Genomic DNA, 19,263 nt, shown 5'->3' on the forward strand with positions numbered 1-19,263 from the left:
TTAAATAGGTTAAGAATCAGGAATACACAATAAATCTTAGCTACACCTGTTAAAATGCCAGTGCATTCAATGCCAAATGCACCAGATTAAGACATTTAACCACTTTCTTTCAATCTTTTGCTTTTTGGGGATTTAGACAACATCCCCACTTAGGCCAATGCAGTATATAGTATATATGCAGTATGCAGTACAATGCCCAACAAATAAAATGTATCAACTGTGGTACAATTTCATTTTTTGAAAAGTATTCCTATATTGGAAATTTTGTGTGGAATCGTACTCTCCATGAGCATGGTATCAGCATTAAATAGGTTAAGAATCAGGAATACACAATAGATATTAGCTACACCTGTTAAAATGCCAGTGCATTCAATGCCAAATGCAACAGATTAAGACATTTAACCACTTTCTTACAATCTTTTGCTTTTTGGGGATTTAGACAACATCCCCACTTAGGCCAATGCAGTATATAGAGCCATACAGCATATCCAAGAAAAAAAATGTGAAGAGAACATTAAAATATCACATTTCCTAAATTTCTCTTCTGTCCTAAAACACAGCCATGCCATCAAACATTCTCTATGTTTTCTAATAATACTAACCCTAACCCTAACTAATGGTTTGGGCAGTTAGGGTTAGGGTTCAGATTTTCTTCAATGCAACCTAACACTCATTTAAGCAGAAAATATAACTCAGGGCATCAAAATTTTCGTCTGAAAAGACTTAGCAGCCTTGCCACAACAAATAAAATGTATCAACTGTGGTACAATTTCATTTTTTGACAAGTATTCCTATATTGGAAATTTAGTGTGGAATCGTACTCTCCATAAGCATGGTATCAGCATTAAATAGGTTAAGAATGAGGAATACACAATAAATCTTAGCTACACCTGTTAAAATGCCAGTGCATTCAATGCCAAATGCACCAGATTAAGACATTTAACCACTTTCTTTCAATCTTTTGCTTTTTGGGGATTTAGACAACATCCCCACTTAGGCCAATGCAGTATATAGAGCCATCTATGCAAGAAAAAAAAATGTGAAGAGAACATTAAAATATCACATTTCCTAAATTTCTCTTCTGTCCTAAAACACAGCCATGCCATCAAACATTCTCTATGTTTTCTAATAATACTAACCCTAACCCTAGCTAATGGTTTGGGCAGTTAGGGTTAGGGTTCAGATTTTCTTCAATGCAACCTAACGCTCATTTAAGCAGAAAATATAACTCAGGGCATCAAAATATTAGTCTGAAAAGACTTAGCAGCCTTGCCACAACAAATAAAATGTATCAACTGTGGTACAATTTCATTTTTTGACAAGTATTCCTATATTGGAAATTTTGTGTGGAATCGTACTCTCCATGAGCATGGTATCAGCATTAAATAGGTTAAGAATCAGGAATACACAATAGATATTAGCTACACCTGTTAAAATGCCAGTGCATTCAATGCCAAATGCAACAGATTAAGACCTTTAAACACTTTCTTTCAATCTTTTGCTTTTTGGGGATTTAGACAACATCCCCACTTAGGCCAATGCAGTATATAGAGCCATATATGCAAGAAAAAAAAATGTGAAGAGAACATTAAAATATCACATTTCCTAAATTTCTCTTCTGTCCTAAAACACAGCCATGCCATCAAACATTCTCTATGTTTTCTAATAATACTAACCCTAACCCTAGCTAAGGGTTTGGGCAGTTAGGGTTAGGGTTCAGATTTTCTTCAATGCAACCTAACACTCATTTAAGCAGAAAATATAACTCAGGGCATCAAAATATTAGTCTGAAAAGACTTAGCAGCCTTGCCACAACATATATAATGTATCAACTGTGTTACAATTTCATTTTTTGACAAGTATTCATATATTGGAAATTTAGTGTGGAATCGTACTCTCCATAAGCATGGTATCAGCATTAAATAGGTTAAGAATGAGGAATACACAATAAATCTTAGCTACACCTGTTAAAATGCCAGTGCATTCAATGCCAAATGCAACAGATTAAGACATTTAACCACTTTCTTACAATCTTTTGCTTTTTGGGGATTTAGACAACATCCCCACTTAGGCCAATGCAGTATATAGAGCCATACAGCATATCCAAGAAAAAAAATGTGAAGAGAACATTAAAATATCACATTTCCTAAATTTCTCTTCTGTCCTAAAACACAGCCATGCCATCAGACATTCTCTATGTTTTCTAATAATACTAACCCTAACCCTAGCTAATGGTTTGGGCAGTTAGGATTAGGGTTCAGATTTTCTTCAATGCAACCTAACACTCATTTAAGCAGAAAATATAACTCAGGGCATCAAAATTTTCATATGAAAAGACTTAGCAGCCTTGCCACAACAAATAAAATGTGTCAACTGTGGTACAATTTCATTTTTTGACAAGTATTCCTATATTGGAAATTTTGTGTGGAATCGTACTCTCCATGAGCATGGTATCAGCATTAAATAAGTTAAGAATCAGGAATACACAATAGATATTAGCTACACCTGTTAAAATGCCAGTGCATTCAATGCCAAATGCAACAGATTAAGACCTTTAAACACTTTCTTTCAATCTTTTGCTTTTTGGGGATTTAGACAACATCCCCACTTAGGCCAATGCAGTATATAGAGCCATATATGCAAGAAAAAAAAATGTGAAGAGAACATTAAAATATCACATTTCCTAAATTTCTCTTCTGTCCTAAAACACAGCCATGCCATCAAACATTCTCTATGTTTTCTAATAATACTAACCCTAACCCTAGCTAAGAGTTTGGGCAGTTAGGGTTAGGGTTCAGATTTTCTTCAATGCAACCTAACACTCATTTAAGCAGAAAATATAACTCAGGGCATCAAAATATTAATCTGAAAAGACTTAGCAGCCTTGCCACAACATATAAAATGTATCAACTGTGTTACAATTTCATTTTTTGACAAGTATTCATACATTGGAAATTTTGTGTGGAATCGTACTCTCCATAAGCATTGTATCAGCATTAAATAGGTTAAGAATGAGGAATACACAATAAATCTTAGCTACACCTGTTAAAATGCCAGTGCATTCAATGCCAAATGCACCAGATTAAGACATTTAACCACTTACTTTCAATCTTTTGCTTTTTGGGGATTTAGACAACATCCCCACTTAGGCCAATGCAGTATATAGAGCCATCTATGCAAGAAAAAAAATGTGAAGAGAACATTAAAATATCACATTTCCTAAATTTCTCTTCTGTCCTAAAACACAGCCATGCCATCAAACATTCTCTATGTTTTCTAATAATACTAACCCTAACCCTAGCTATGGGTTTGGGCAGTTAGGGTTAGGGTTCAGATTTTCTTCAATGCAACCTAACGCTCATTTAAGCAGAAAATATAACTCAGGGCATCAAAATATTAGTCTGAAAAGACTTAGCAGCCTTGCCACAACAAATAAAATGTATCAACTGTGGTACAATTTCATTTTTTGACAAGTATTCCTATATTGGAAATTTTGTGTGGAATCGTACTCTCCATGAGCATGGTATCAGCATTAAATAGGTTAAGAATCAGGAATACACAATAGATATTAGCTACACCTGTTAAAATGCCAGTGCATTCAATGCCAAATGCACCAGATTAAGACCTTTAAACACTTTCTTTCAATCTTTTGCTTTTTGGGGATTTAGACAACATCCCCACTTAGGCCAATGCAGTATATAGAGCCATACAGTATATGCAAGAAAAAAAAATGTGAAGAGAACATTAAAATATCACATTTCCTAAATTTCTCTTCTGTCCTAAAACACAGCCATGCCATCAAACATTCTCAATGTTTTCTAATAATACTAACCCTAACCCTAGCTACGGGTTTGGGCAGTTAGGGTTAGGGTTCAGATTTTCTTCAATGCAACCTAACACTCATTTAAGCAGAAAATATAACTCAGGGCATCAAAATATTCGTCTGAAAAGACTTAGCAGCCTTGCCACAACAAGTAAAATGTATCAACTGTGTTACAATTTCATTTTTTTAACAAGTAGTCCTATATTGGAAATTTTGTGTGGAATCGTACTCTCCATGAGCATGGTATCAGCATTAAATAGGTTAAGAATGAGGAATACACAATAAATCTTAGCTACACCTGTTAAAATGCCAGTGCATTCAATGCCAAATGCACCAGATTAAGACATTTAACCACTTTCTTTCAATCTTTTGCTTTTTGGGGATTTAGACAACATCCCCACTTAGGCCAATGCAGTATATAGAGCCATCTTTGTAAGAAAAAAAAATGTGAAGAGAACATTAAAATATCACATTTCCTAAATTTCTCTTCTGTCCTAAAACACAGCCATGCCATCAAACATTCTCTATGTTTTCTAATAATACTAACCCTAACCCTAGCTAATGGTTTGGGCAGTTAGGTTTAGGGTTCAGATTTTCTTCAATGCAACCTAACACTCATTTAAGCAGAAAATATAACTCAGGGCATCAAAATATTAGTCTGAAAAGACTTAGCAGCCTTGCCACAACAAATAAAATGTATCAACTGTGGTACAATTTCATTTTTTGACAAGTATTCCTATATTGGAAATTTTGTGTGGAATCGTACTCTCCATGAGCATGGTATCAGAATTAAATAGGTTAAGAATCAGGAATACACAATAGATATTAGCTATACCTGTTAAAATGCCAGTGCATTCAATGCCAAATGCAACAAATTAAGACATTTAACCACTTTCTTACAATCTTTTGCCTTTTGGGGATTTAGACAACATCCCCACTTAGGCCAATGCAGTATATAGAGCCATACAGCATATCCAAGAAAAAAAATGTGAAGAGAACATTAAAATATCACATTTCCTAAATTTCTCTTCTGTCCTAAAACACAGCCATGCCATCAAACATTCTCTATGTTTTCTAATAATACTAACCCTAACCCTAGCTAAGGGTTTGGGCACTTAGGATTAGGGTTCAGATTTTCTTCAATGCAACCTAACACTCATTTAAGCAGAAAATATAACTCAGGGCATCAAAATTTTCGTCTGAAAAGACTTAGCAGCCTTGCCACAACAAATAAAATGTATCAACTGTGGTACAATTTCATTTTTTGACAAGTATTCCTATATTGGAAATTTTGTGTGGAATCGTACTCTCCATGAGCATGGTATCAGCATTAAATAAGTTAAGAATCAGGAATACACAATAGATATTAGCTACACCTGTTAAAATGCCAGTGCATTCAATGCCAAATGCAACAGATTAAGACCTTTAAACACTTTCTTTCAATCTTTTGCTTTTTGGGGATTTAGACAACATCCCCACTTAGGCCAATGCAGTATATAGAGCCATATATGCAAGAAAAAAAAATGTGAAGAGAACATTAAAATATCACATTTCCTAAATTTCTCTTCTGTCCTAAAACACAGCCATGCCATCAAACATTCTCTATGTTTTCTAATAATACTAACCCTAACCCTAGCTAAGAGTTTGGGCAGTTAGGGTTAGGGTTCAGATTTTCTTCAATGCAACCTAACACTCATTTAAGCAGAAAATATAACTCAGGGCATCAAAATATTAATCTGAAAAGACTTAGCAGCCTTGCCACAACATATAAAATGTATCAACTGTGTTACAATTTCATTTTTTGACAAGTATTCATACATTGGAAATTTTGTGTGGAATCGTACTCTCCATAAGCATTGTATCAGCATTAAATAGGTTAAGAATGAGGAATACACAATAAATCTTAGCTACACCTGTTAAAATGCCAGTGCATTCAATGCCAAATGCACCAGATTAAGACATTTAACCACTTTCTTTCAATCTTTTGCTTTTTGGGGATTTAGACAACATCCCCACTTAGGCCAATGCAGTATATAGAGCCATCTATGCAAGAAAAAAAATGTGAAGAGAACATTAAAATATCACATTTCCTAAATTTCTCTTCTGTCCTAAAACACAGCCATGCCATCAAACATTCTCTATGTTTTCTAATAATACTAACCCTAACCCTAGCTATGGGTTTGGGCAGTTAGGGTTAGGGTTCAGATTTTCTTCAATGCAACCTAACGCTCATTTAAGCAGAAAATATAACTCAGGGCATCAAAATATTAGTCTGAAAAGACTTAGCAGCCTTGCCACAACAAATAAAATGTATCAACTGTGGTACAATTTCATTTTTTGACAAGTATTCCTATATTGGAAATTTTGTGTGGAATCGTACTCTCCATGAGCATGGTATCAGCATTAAATAGGTTAAGAATCAGGAATACACAATAGATATTAGCTACACCTGTTAAAATGCCAGTGCATTCAATGCCAAATGCACCAGATTAAGACCTTTAAACACTTTCTTTCAATCTTTTGCTTTTTGGGGATTTAGACAACATCCCCACTTAGGCCAATGCAGTATATAGAGCCATACAGTATATGCAAGAAAAAAAAATGTGAAGAGAACATTAAAATATCACATTTCCTAAATTTCTCTTCTGTCCTAAAACACAGCCATGCCATCAAACATTCTCAATGTTTTCTAATAATACTAACCCTAACCCTAGCTACGGGTTTGGGCAGTTAGGGTTAGGGTTCAGATTTTCTTCAATGCAACCTAACACTCATTTAAGCAGAAAATATAACTCAGGGCATCAAAATATTCGTCTGAAAAGACTTAGCAGCCTTGCCACAACAAGTAAAATGTATCAACTGTGTTACAATTTCATTTTTTTAACAAGTAGTCCTATATTGGAAATTTTGTGTGGAATCGTACTCTCCATGAGCATGGTATCAGCATTAAATAGGTTAAGAATGAGGAATACACAATAAATCTTAGCTACACCTGTTAAAATGCCAGTGCATTCAATGCCAAATGCACCAGATTAAGACATTTAACCACTTTCTTTCAATCTTTTGCTTTTTGGGGATTTAGACAACATCCCCACTTAGGCCAATGCAGTATATAGAGCCATCTTTGTAAGAAAAAAAAATGTGAAGAGAACATTAAAATATCACATTTCCTAAATTTCTCTTCTGTCCTAAAACACAGCCATGCCATCAAACATTCTCTATGTTTTCTAATAATACTAACCCTAACCCTAGCTAATGGTTTGGGCAGTTAGGGTTAGGGTTCAGATTTTCTTCAATGCAACCTAACACTCATTTAAGCAGAAAATATAACTCAGGGCATCAAAATATTAGTCTGAAAAGACTTAGCAGCCTTGCCACAACAAATAAAATGTATCAACTGTGGTACAATTTCATTTTTTGACAAGTATTCCTATATTGGAAATTTTGTGTGGAATCGTACTCTCCATGAGCATGGTATCAGCATTAAATAGGTTAAGAATCAGGAATACACAATAGATATTAGCTATACCTGTTAAAATGCCAGTGCATTCAATGCCAAATGCAACAAATTAAGACATTTAACCACTTTCTTACAATCTTTTGCTTTTTGGGGATTTAGACAACATCCCCACTTAGGCCAATGCAGTATATAGAGCCATACAGCATATCCAAGAAAAAAAATGTGAAGAGAACATTAAAATATCACATTTCCTAAATTTCTCTTCTGTCCTAAAACACAGCCATGCCATCAAACATTCTCTATGTTTTCTAATAATACTAACCCTAACCCTAGCTAAGGGTTTGGGCACTTAGGATTAGGGTTCAGATTTTCTTCAATGCAACCTAACACTCATTTAAGCAGAAAATATAACTCAGGGCATCAAAATTTTCGTCTGAAAAGACTTAGCAGCTTTGCCACAACAAATAAAATGTATCAACTGTGGTACAATTTCATTTTTTGACAAGTATTCCTATATTGGAAATTTTGTGTGGAATCGTACTCTCCATGAGCATGGTATCAACATTAAATAAGTTAAGAATCAGGAATACACAATAGATATTAGCTACACCTGTTAAAATGCCAGTGCATTCAATGCCAAATGCACCAGATTAAGACCTTTAACCACTTTCTTTCAATCTTTTGCTTTTTGGGGATTTAGACAACATCCCCACTTAGGCCAATGCAGTATATAGAGCCATATATGCAAAAAAAAAAAATGTGAAGAGAACATTAAAATATCACATTTCCTAAATTTCTCTTCTGTCCTAAAACACAGCCATGCCATCAAACATTCTCTATGTTTTCTAATAATACTAACCCTAACCCTAGCTAATGGTTTGGGCAGTGAGGGTTAGGGTTCAGATTTTCTTCAATGCAACCTAACACTCATTTAAGCAGAAAATATAACTCAGGGCATCAAAATATTAGTCTGAAAAGACTTAGCAGCAATGCCACAACATATATAATGTATCAACTGTGTTACAATTTCATTTTTTGACAAGTATTCATATATTGGAAATTTAGTGTGGAATCGTACTCTCCATAAGCATGGTATCAGCATTAAATAGGTTAAGAATGAGGAATACACAATAAATCTTAGCTACACCTGTTAAAATGCCAGTGCATTCAATGCCAAATGCAACAGATTAAGACATTTAACCACTTTCTTACAATCTTTTGCTTTTTGGGGATTTAGACAACATCCCCACTTAGGCCAATGCAGTATATAGAGCCATACAGCATATCCAAGAAAAAAAATGTGAAGAGAACATTAAAATATCACATTTCCTAAATTTCTCTTCTGTCCTAAAACACAGCCATGCCATCAAACATTCTCTATGTTTTCTAATAATACTAACCCTAACCCTAGCTAATGGTTTGGGCAGTTAGGATTAGGGTTCAGATTTTCTTCAATGCAACCTAACACTCATTTAAGCAGAAAATATAACTCAGGGCATCAAAATTTTCATATGAAAAGACTTAGCAGCCTTGCCACAACAAATAAAATGTGTCAACTGTGGTACAATTTCATTTTTTGACAAGTATTCCTATATTGGAAATTTTGTGTGGAATCGTACTCTCCATGAGCATGGTATCAGCATTAAATAAGTTAAGAATCAGGAATACACAATAGATATTAGCTACACCTGTTAAAATGCCAGTGCATTCAATGCCAAATGCAACAGATTAAGACCTTTAAACACTTTCTTTCAATCTTTTGCTTTTTGGGGATTTAGACAACATCCCCACTTAGGCCAATGCAGTATATAGAGCCATATATGCAAGAAAAAAAAATGTGAAGAGAACATTAAAATATCACATTTCCTAAATTTCTCTTCTGTCCTAAAACACAGCCATGCCATCAAACATTCTCTATGTTTTCTAATAATACTAACCCTAACCCTAGCTAAGAGTTTGGGCAGTTAGGGTTAGGGTTCAGATTGTCTTCAATGCAACCTAACACTCATTTAAGCAGAAAATATAACTCAGGGCATCAAAATATTAATCTGAAAAGACTTAGCAGCCTTGCCACAACATATAAAATGTATCAACTGTGTTACAATTTCATTTTTTGACAAGTATTCATACATTGGAAATTTTGTGTGGAATCGTACTCTCCATAAGCATTGTATCAGCATTAAATAGGTTAAGAATGAGGAATACACAATAAATCTTAGCTACACCTGTTAAAATGCCAGTGCATTCAATGCCAAATGCACCAGATTAAGACATTTAACCACTTTCTTTCAATCTTTTGCTTTTTGGGGATTTAGACAACATCCCCACTTAGGCCAATGCAGTATATAGAGCCATCTATGCAAGAAAAAAAATGTGAAGAGAACATTAAAATATCACATTTCCTAAATTTCTCTTCTGTCCTAAAACACAGCCATGCCATCAAACATTCTCTATGTTTTCTAATAATACTAACCCTAACCCTAGCTATGGGTTTGGGCAGTTAGGGTTAGGGTTCAGATTTTCTTCAATGCAACCTAACGCTCATTTAAGCAGAAAATATAACTCAGGGCATCAAAATATTAGTCTGAAAAGACTTAGCAGCCTTGCCACAACAAATAAAATGTATCAACTGTGGTACAATTTCATTTTTTGACAAGTATTCCTATATTGGAAATTTTGTGTGGAATCGTACTCTCCATGAGCATGGTATCAGCATTAAATAGGTTAAGAATCAGGAATACACAATAGATATTAGCTATACCTGTTAAAATGCCAGTGCATTCAATGCCAAATGCAACAAATTAAGACATTTAACCACTTTCTTACAATCTTTTGCTTTTTGGGGATTTAGACAACATCCCCACTTAGGCCAATGCAGTATATAGAGCCATCTTTGTAAGAAAAAAAAATGTGAAGAGAACATTAAAATATCACATTTCCTAAATTTCTCTTCTGTCCTAAAACACAGCCATGCCATCAAACATTCTCTATGTTTTCTAATAATACTAACCCTAACCCTAGCTAATGGTTTGGGCAGTTAGGTTTAGGGTTCAGATTTTCTTCAATGCAACCTAACACTCATTTAAGCAGAAAATATAACTCAGGGCATCAAAATATTAGTCTGAAAAGACTTAGCAGCCTTGCCACAACAAATAAAATGTATCAACTGTGGTACAATTTCATTTTTTGACAAGTATTCCTATATTGGAAATTTTGTGTGGAATCGTACTCTCCATGAGCATGGTATCAGCATTAAATAGGTTAAGAATCAGGAATACACAATAGATATTAGCTATACCTGTTAAAATGCCAGTGCATTCAATGCCAAATGCAACAAATTAAGACATTTAACCACTTTCTTACAATCTTTTGCTTTTTGGGGATTTAGACAACATCCCCACTTAGGCCAATGCAGTATATAGAGCCATACAGCATATCCAAGAAAAAAAATGTGAAGAGAACATTAAAATATCACATTTCCTAAATTTCTCTTCTGTCCTAAAACACAGCCAAGCCATCAAACATTCTCTATGTTTTCTAATAATACTAACCCTAACCCTAGCTAAGGGTTTGGGCACTTAGGATTAGGGTTCAGATTTTCTTCAATGCAACCTAACACTCATTTAAGCAGAAAATATAACTCAGGGCATCAAAATTTTCGTCTGAAAAGACTTAGCAGCCTTGCCACAACAAATAAAATGTATCAACTGTGGTACAATTTCATTTTTTGACAAGTATTCCTATATTGGAAATTTTGTGTGGAATCGTACTCTCCATGAGCATGGTATCAGCATTAAATAAGTTAAGAATCAGGAATACACAATAGATATTAGCTACACCTGTTAAAATGCCAGTGCATTCAATGCCAAATGCAACAGATTAAGACCTTTAAACACTTTCTTTCAATCTTTTGCTTTTTGGGGATTTAGACAACATCCCCACTTAGGCCAATGCAGTATATAGAGCCATATATGCAAGAAAAAAAAATGTGAAGAGAACATTAAAATATCACATTTCCTAAATTTCTCTTCTGTCCTAAAACACAGCCATGCCATCAAACATTCTCTATGTTTTCTAATAATACTAACCCTAACCCTAGCTAAGAGTTTGGGCAGTTAGGGTTAGGGTTCAGATTTTCTTCAATGCAACCTAACACTCATTTAAGCAGAAAATATAACTCAGGGCATCAAAATATTAATCTGAAAAGACTTAGCAGCCTTGCCACAACATATAAAATGTATCAACTGTGTTACAATTTCATTTTTTGACAAGTATTCATACATTGGAAATTTTGTGTGGAATCGTACTCTCCATAAGCATTGTATCAGCATTAAATAGGTTAAGAATGAGGAATACACAATAAATCTTAGCTACACCTGTTAAAATGCCAGTGCATTCAATGCCAAATGCACCAGATTAAGACATTTAACCACTTTCTTTCAATCTTTTGCTTTTTGGGGATTTAGACAACATCCCCACTTAGGCCAATGCAGTATATAGAGCCATCTATGCAAGAAAAAAAATGTGAAGAGAACATTAAAATATCACATTTCCTAAATTTCTCTTCTGTCCTAAAACACAGCCATGCCATCAAACATTCTCTATGTTTTCTAATAATACTAACCCTAACCCTAGCTATGGGTTTGGGCAGTTAGGGTTAGGGTTCAGATTTTCTTCAATGCAACCTAACGCTCATTTAAGCAGAAAATATAACTCAGGGCATCAAAATATTAGTCTGAAAAGACTTAGCAGCCTTGCCACAACAAATAAAATGTATCAACTGTGGTACAATTTCATTTTTTGACAAGTATTCCTATATTGGAAATTTTGTGTGGAATCGTACTCTCCATGAGCATGGTATCAGCATTAAATAGGTTAAGAATCAGGAATACACAATAGATATTAGCTACACCTGTTAAAATGCCAGTGCATTCAATGCCAAATGCACCAGATTAAGACCTTTAAACACTTTCTTTCAATCTTTTGCTTTTTGGGGATTTAGACAACATCCCCACTTAGGCCAATGCAGTATATAGAGCCATACAGTATATGCAAGAAAAAAAAATGTGAAGAGAACATTAAAATATCACATTTCCTAAATTTCTCTTCTGTCCTAAAACACAGCCATGCCATCAAACATTCTCAATGTTTTCTAATAATACTAACCCTAACCCTAGCTACGGGTTTGGGCAGTTAGGGTTAGGGTTCAGATTTTCTTCAATGCAACCTAACACTCATTTAAGCAGAAAATATAACTCAGGGCATCAAAATATTCGTCTGAAAAGACTTAGCAGCCTTGCCACAACAAGTAAAATGTATCAACTGTGTTACAATTTCATTTTTTTAACAAGTAGTCCTATATTGGAAATTTTGTGTGGAATCGTACTCTCCATGAGCATGGTATCAGCATTAAATAGGTTAAGAATGAGGAATACACAATAAATCTTAGCTACACCTGTTAAAATGCCAGTGCATTCAATGCCAAATGCACCAGATTAAGACATTTAACCACTTTCTTTCAATCTTTTGCTTTTTGGGGATTTAGACAACATCCCCACTTAGGCCAATGCAGTATATAGAGCCATCTTTGTAAGAAAAAAAAATGTGAAGAGAACATTAAAATATCACATTTCCTAAATTTCTCTTCTGTCCTAAAACACAGCCATGCCATCAAACATTCTCTATGTTTTCTAATAATACTAACCCTAACCCTAGCTAATGGTTTGGGCAGTTAGGGTTAGGGTTCAGATTTTCTTCAATGCAACCTAACACTCATTTAAGCAGAAAATATAACTCAGGGCATCAAAATATTAGTCTGAAAAGACTTAGCAGCCTTGCCACAACAAATAAAATGTATCAACTGTGGTACAATTTCATTTTTTGACAAGTATTCCTATATTGGAAATTTTGTGTGGAATCGTACTCTCCATGAGCATGGTATCAGCATTAAATAGGTTAAGAATCAGGAATACACAATAGATATTAGCTATACCTGTTAAAATGCCAGTGCATTCAATGCCAAATGCAACAAATTAAGACATTTAACCACTTTCTTACAATCTTTTGCTTTTTGGGGATTTAGACAACATCCCCACTTAGGCCAATGCAGTATATAGAGCCATACAGCATATCCAAGAAAAAAAATGTGAAGAGAACATTAAAATATCACATTTCCTAAATTTCTCTTCTGTCCTAAAACACAGCCATGCCATCAAACATTCTCTATGTTTTCTAATAATACTAACCCTAACCCTAGCTAAGGGTTTGGGCACTTAGGATTAGGGTTCAGATTTTCTTCAATGCAACCTAACACTCATTTAAGCAGAAAATATAACTCAGGGCATCAAAATTTTCGTCTGAAAAGACTTAGCAGCCTTGCCACAACAAATAAAATGTATCAACTGTGGTACAATTTCATTTTTTGACAAGTATTCCTATATTGGAAATTTTGTGTGGAATCGTACTCTCCATGAGCATGGTATCAACATTAAATAAGTTAAGAATCAGGAATACACAATAGATATTAGCTACACCTGTTAAAATGCCAGTGCATTCAATGCCAAATGCACCAGATTAAGACCTTTAACCACTTTCTTTCAATCTTTTGCTTTTTGGGGATTTAGACAACATCCCCACTTAGGCCAATGCAGTATATAGAGCCATATATGCAAAAAAAAAAAATGTGAAGAGAACATTAAAATATCACATTTCCTAAATTTCTCTTCTGTCCTAAAACACAGCCATGCCATCAAACATTCTCTATGTTTTCTAATAATACTAACCCTAACCCTAGCTAATGGTTTGGGCAGTGAGGGTTAGGGTTCAGATTTTCTTCAATGCAACCTAACACTCATTTAAGCAGAAAATATAACTCAGGGCATCAAAATATTAGTCTGAAAAGACTTAGCAGCAATGCCACAACATATATAATGTATCAACTGTGTTACAATTTCATTTTTTGACAAGTATTCATATATTGGAAATTTAGTGTGGAATCGTACTCTCCATAAGCATGGTATCAGCATTAAATAGGTTAAGAATGAGGAATACACAATAAATCTTAGCTACACCTGTTAAAATGCCAGTGCATTCAATGCCAAATGCAACAGATTAAGACATTTAACCACTTTCTTACAATCTTTTGCTTTTTGGGGATTTAGACAACATCCCCACTTAGGCCAATGCAGTATATAGAGCCATACAGCATATCCAAGAAAAAAAATGTGAAGAGAACATTAAAATATCACATTTCCTAAATTTCTCTTCTGTCCTAAAACACAGCCATGCCATCAAACATTCTCTATGTTTTCTAATAATACTAACCCTAACCCTAGCTAATGGTTTGGGCAGTTAGGATTAGGGTTCAGATTTTCTTCAATGCAACCTAACACTCATTTAAGCAGAAAATATAACTCAGGGCATCAAAATTTTCATATGAAAAGACTTAGCAGCCTTGCCACAACAAATAAAATGTGTCAACTGTGGTACAATTTCATTTTTTGACAAGTATTCCTATATTGGAAATTTTGTGTGGAATCGTACTCTCCATGAGCATGGTATCAGCATTAAATAAGTTAAGAATCAGGAATACACAATAGATATTAGCTACACCTGTTAAAATGCCAGTGCATTCAATGCCAAATGCAACAGATTAAGACCTTTAAACACTTTCTTTCAATCTTTTGCTTTTTGGGGATTTAGACAACATCCCCACTTAGGCCAATGCAGTATATAGAGCCATATATGCAAGAAAAAAAAATGTGAAGAGAACATTAAAATATCACATTTCCTAAATTTCTCTTCTGTCCTAAAACACAGCCATGCCATCAAACATTCTCTATGTTTTCTAATAATACTAACCCTAACCCTAGCTAAGAGTTTGGGCAGTTAGGGTTAGGGTTCAGATTGTCTTCAATGCAACCTAACACTCATTTAAGCAGAAAATATAACTCAGGGCATCAAAATATTAATCTGAAAAGACTTAGCAGCCTTGCCACAACATATAAAATGTATCAACTGTGTTACAATTTCATTTTTTGACAAGTATTCATACATTGGAAATTTTGTGTGGAATCGTACTCTCCATAAGCATTGTATCAGCATTAAATAGGTTAAGAATGAGGAATACACAATAAATCTTAGCTACACCTGTTAAAATGCCAGTGCATTCAATGCCAAATGCACCAGATTAAGACATTTAACCACTTTCTTTCAATCTTTTGCTTTTTGGGGATTTAGACAACATCCCCACTTAGGCCAATGCAGTATATAGAGCCATCTATGCAAGAAAAAAAATGTGAAGAGAACATTAAAATATCACATTTCCTAAATTTCTCTTCTGTCCTAAAACACAGCCATGCCATCAAACATTCTCTATGTTTTCTAATAATACTAACCCTAACCCTAGCTATGGGTTTGGGCAGTTAGGGTTAGGGTTCAGATTTTCTTCAATGCAACCTAACGCTCATTTAAGCAGAAAATATAACTCAGGGCATCAAAATATTAGTCTGAAAAGACTTAGCAGCCTTGCCACAACAAATAAAATGTATCAACTGTGGTACAATTTCATTTTTTGACAAGTATTCCTATATTGGAAATTTTGTGTGGAATCGTACTCTCCATGAGCATGGTATCAGCATTAAATAGGTTAAGAATCAGGAATACACAATAGATATTAGCTATACCTGTTAAAATGCCAGTGCATTCAATGCCAAATGCAACAAATTAAGACATTTAACCACTTTCTTACAATCTTTTGCTTTTTGGGGATTTAGACAACATCCCCACTTAGGCCAATGCAGTATATAGAGCCATACAGCATATCCAAGAAAAAAAATGTGAAGAGAACATTAAAATATCACATTTCCTAAATTTCTCTTCTGTCCTAAAACACAGCCATGCCATCAAACATTCTCTATGTTTTCTAATAATACTAACCCTAACCCTAGCTAATGGTTTGGGCAGTTAGGATTAGGGTTCAGATTTTCTTCAATGCAACCTAACACTCATTTAAGCAGAAAATATAACTCAGGGCATCAAAATTTTCATCTGAAAAGACTTAGCAGCCTTGCCACAACAAATAAAATGTATCAACTGTGGTACAATTTCATTTTTTGACAAGTATTCATACATTGGAAATTTTGTGTGGAATCGTACTCTCCATAAGCATTGTATCAGCATTAAATAGGTTAAGAATGAGGAATACACAATAAATCTTAGCTACACCTGTTAAAATGCCAGTGCATTCAATGCCAAATGCACCAGATTAAGACATTTAACCACTTTCTTTCAATCTTTTGCTTTTTGGGGATTTAGACAACATCCCCACTTAGGCCAATGCAGTATATAGAGCCATCTATGCAAGAAAAAAAATGTGAAGAGAACATTAAAATATCACATTTCCTAAATTTCTCTTCTGTCCTAAAACACAGCCATGCCATCAAACATTCTCTATGTTTTCTAATAATACTAACCCTAACCCTAGCTATGGGTTTGGGCAGTTAGGGTTAGGGTTCAGATTTTCTTCAATGCAACCTAACGCTCATTTAAGCAGAAAATATAACTCAGGGCATCAAAATATTAGTCTGAAAAGACTTAGCAGCCTTGCCACAACAAATAAAATGTATCAACTGTGGTACAATTTCATTTTTTGACAAGTATTCCTATATTGGAAATTTTGTGTGGAATCGTACTCTCCATGAGCATGGTATCAGCATTAAATAGGTTAAGAATCAGGAATACACAATAGATATTAGCTATACCTGTTAAAATGCCAGTGCATTCAATGCCAAATGCAACAAATTAAGACATTTAACCACTTTCTTACAATCTTTTGCTTTTTGGGGATTTAGACAACATCCCCACTTAGGCCAATGCAGTATATAGAGCCATACAGCATATCCAAGAAAAAAAATGTGAAGAGAACATTAAAATATCACATTTCCTAAATTTCTCTTCTGTCCTAAAACACAGCCATGCCATCAAACATTCTCTATGTTTTCTAATAATACTAACCCTAACCCTAGCTAATGGTTTGGGCAGTTAGGATTAGGGTTCAGATTTTCTTCAATGCAACCTAACACTCATTTAAGCAGAAAATATAACTCAGGGCATCAAAATTTTCATCTGAAAAGACTTAGCAGCCTTGCCACAACAAATAAAATGTATCAACTGTGGTACAATTTCATTTTTTGACAAGTATTCCTATATTGGAAATTTTGTGTGGAATCGTACTCTCCATGAGCATGGTATCAGCATTAAATAGGTTAAGAATCAGGAATACACAATAGATATTAGCTACACCTGTTAAAATGCCAGTGCATTCAATGCCAAATGCACCAGATTAAGACCTTTAAACACTTTCTTTCAATCTTTTGCTTTTTGGGGATTTAGACAACATCCCCACTTAGGCCAATGCAGTATATAGAGCCATCTATGCAAGAAAAAAAATGTGAAGAGAACATTAAAATATCACATTTCCTAAATTTCTCTTCTGTCCTAAAACACAGCCATGCCATCAAACATTCTCTATGTTTTCTAATAATACTAACCCTAACCCTAGCTATGGGTTTGGGCAGTTAGGGTTAGGGTTCAGATTTTCTTCAATGCAACCTAACGCTCATTTAAGCAGAAAATATAACTCAGGGCATCAAAATATTAGTCTGAAAAGACTTAGCAGCCTTGCCACAACAAATAAAATGTATCAACTGTGGTACAATTTCATTTTTTGACAAGTATTCCTATATTGGAAATTTTGTGTGGAATCGTACTCTCCATGAGCATGGTATCAGCATTAAATAGGTTAAGAATCAGGAATACACAATAGATATTAGCTATACCTGTTAAAATGCCAGTGCATTCAATGCCAAATGCAACAAATTAAGACATTTAACCACTTTCTTACAATCTTTTGCTTTTTGGGGATTTAGACAACATCCCCACTTAGGCCAATGCAGTATATAGAGCCATACAGCATATCCAAGAAAAAAAATGTGAAGAGAACATTAAAATATCACATTTCCTAAATTTCTCTTCCTTCCTAAAACACAGCCATGCCATCAAACATTCTCTATGTTTTCTAATAATACTAACCCTAACCCTAGCTAATGGTTTGGGCAGTTAGGATTAGGGTTCAGATTTTCTTCAATGCAACCTAACACTCATTTAAGCAGAAAATATAACTCAGGGCATCAAAATTTTCATCTGAAAAGACTTAGCAGCCTTGCCACAACAAATAAAATGTATCAACTGTGGTACAATTTCATTTTTTGACAAGTATTCCTATATTGGAAATTTTGTGTGGAATCGTACTCTCCATGAGCATGGTATCAGCATTAAATAGGTTAAGAATCAGGAATACACAATAGATATTAGCTACACCTGTTAAAATGCCAGTGCATTCAATGCCAAATGCACCAGATTAAGACCTTTAAACACTTTCTTTCAATCTTTTGCTTTTTGGGGATTTAGACAACATCCCCACTTAGGCCAATGCAGTATATAGAGCCATACAGTATAATCAAGAAAAAAAAATGTGAAGAGAACATTAAAATATCACATTTCCTAAATTTCTCTTCTGTCCTAAAACACAGGCATGCCATCAAACATTCTCAATGTTTTCTAATAATACTAACCCTAACCCTAGCTATGGGTTTGGGCAGTTAGGGTTAGGGTTCAGATTTTCTTCAATGCAACCTAACACTCATTTAAGCAGAAAATATAACTCAGGGCATCAAAATATTCGTCTGAAAAGACTTAGCAGCCTTGCCACAACAAGTAAAATGTATCAACTGTGTTACAATTTCATTTTTTTAACAAGTAGTCCTATATTGGAAATTTTGTGTGGAATCGTACTCTCCATGAGCATGGTATCAGCATTAAATAGGTTAAGAATGAGGAATACACAATAAATCATAGCTACACCTGTTAAAATGCCAGTGCATTCAATGCCAAATGCACCAGATTAAGACATTTAACCACT

Source organism: Atractosteus spatula, chromosome 7 (assembly GCF_055471065.1).
Source record: "Atractosteus spatula isolate fAtrSpa1 chromosome 7, fAtrSpa1.hap1, whole genome shotgun sequence".
Taxonomy (NCBI): domain Eukaryota; kingdom Metazoa; phylum Chordata; class Actinopteri; order Semionotiformes; family Lepisosteidae; genus Atractosteus; species Atractosteus spatula.